We start from the raw sequence: 2,295 nt of genomic DNA, 5'->3' as shown, positions 1-2,295 counted from the left end.
TATTTCATTTTTGTTTGCTTTTTTTTTTCCACTTCTGAGCCAATTGGATTAAAAGTTCGGATTTAATTTGCAAACTCCGAACTTCTTCACCTTTATGGTCCTTCTCTTGCTGTTGTGAAGCCTCTGGAGACGCGTCGATGCTCTTTGAGCCCCGTTTCACATGGCGTTCCCCAGGGATGTGATTCTGGACCACTAGTTTTGTACAAATACAGTTTGAGGACAACAGGAAAACTGGTTCAACCTTAACTTTTTAGAATCCACGTTTAAATCTCTTAAGATCCAAACGAATCTCCCGTATCGTCATAGTAACGGCCAGATGACCTGAAAGGAGCGCAGACACGGCCTCCCTCCTTGCCCTTGTCCTCATCTGGATCCATCGATCCGGTAACCTCGCCAGGCTCACTCGCTCCCGTCACACCAATAGAACGTCCTCTCCTGTTCTGGGCCGATCTGTCTCCACCAATGAGAAGCCGGCGTGATGGTCCTGGCCACATAACGATGTGAATGTTTTATGAGTAATATTACGATGCGGTGAGGGCTGGGGGTGGACAATCTCCCTCCAGAATCCCACGGGGGTCCCTGGCTGCCAATAACGGGACCTTTCCCGGGTCGGAGGGACCAGATCGGCTTACGCAGCCTCACTGGTCTTGTTATAGAGGAGAGGTGACTTGTTGGTGTGCACAGGTATTTTCATCCGTCGATGCTCCATTTAAGGCGCTACTATGAGCGGACATCTTTCCCACTCAGCCGCCCCACTGACACGTTACAGACCCGATCGCTACAGTTTGTCTCCCAGGACACAAACGGGAAACCCTGATGTAATCCTGTAGCGCTCCAGTATGTTCGATGTTGGGATCAGTGTTGAATTTATCTTCTTCTTGGGTTTCGTTGGATAAAGTTGCGGCGCAACGGCGGTTATTCATACCTATTTGTCATTTGGAAGATAACGAGAGGCTAAAGGTGCCATTTAGGCGATAGTTTGGCCTGTGTTTCAGAGCGTACCACCCAGAAGGGGGCAGAAATGCTACGTGCACGTGTAAATATCCCACCGCAACAGTCCGACACGGTTAGCTGCCAGTAAAGTTAAGAAGGGAAATGTGGCAGTAAACAAAGCGCATCGGAAAAAACAGCCCTTCCGTAAACATACGGGCTATTCAAGACGTGTAAAGTGATCCAAAGCAGAATTAGACAAGCTAGCATGACCAGAATTACACAAGCTAGCATGATACCCGAAGGTCGAGGAAATGTGCCGACTTTTTTCTTTGACATTTCAGATTTGACCTTTTGAATCCCGTCAGCGTCGCGTCTGTTTCCTCATCGATGTCTGATCTCTCTGACTGGAACACGGCTGTGTGACGACGAGATGAGGAGTTGAGTTTGTGCCACGTCTGTGGGTATCGGTGCCCCCCCCCCCCCTCACACACACACACACACGCGCACACACACACACACACACACACACACACACACGGCCGTTAACTGACACCAGGGTCCAAAAGTGGCTCCTCCAGAAGCCAAGGACACGGCTGCAGTTCTAAACACGTAGCACAACAATGCACAGCTCAAAATGGATGAGAGCGTTAGGAAAGAGAGGATGTGAACTAATGAGGAGGAAGAGGAAGAGGAGAGGTAGGAGGAGGAGAGTAGGAGGAGGGAGGGAGAGGGAGGAGGAGGAGGAAGAGGGAGGGAGAGGGAGGGAGTGAAAAACAGATTGATGCAGGATGGCAGAGAATTTTGTATGTGTGTGTGTGTGTGTGTTGTGTGTGTGTGTGTTTGTGTGTGTGTGTGTGTGCGCGCTCCGGGCTGCTCCATATATTTGTCGATGTGGGTCTTTGGGACCATCTGACTGTAAAGCAGCTGGTTACAGGATTTTAGGCTAAGCCCACGTCCATTTAACACACACACACACACACACACACACACACACACACACACACACACACACACACAAACGTGGTTTCTGTCAGCCCTCAGTGCCAGCTGCAGTCTGCTGTCCACTAGCACGTGCCAGACTGATGTCCTGTAAGGCCTGTGTGTGTGTGTGTGTGTGTGTGTGTCTTCACAACTCCAAAGTTTAAGGGTTAATTTTCAAGGGTGAGCATTGAGGTGAGGGTCAGGAGGTTAGTTGGGATGTTAGGGGACAGGAAATGTCTGTGAAAGTCCTCACAAATATATATAAGATGTGTGTGTGTGTGTGTGTGTGTCCTGGCTGGTACTGCAGAGCTGAGTTTCAGCTGCAGTAAAGCCTCTCTGGTCCGCTCTCTAGGTGGGGGGGGGGTCGTCTTGACCATGTAG

This window comes from Takifugu flavidus, chromosome 19 (assembly GCF_003711565.1).
Source record: "Takifugu flavidus isolate HTHZ2018 chromosome 19, ASM371156v2, whole genome shotgun sequence".
NCBI lineage: Eukaryota > Metazoa > Chordata > Actinopteri > Tetraodontiformes > Tetraodontidae > Takifugu > Takifugu flavidus.
This window is presented reverse-complemented; position numbering follows the sequence as displayed.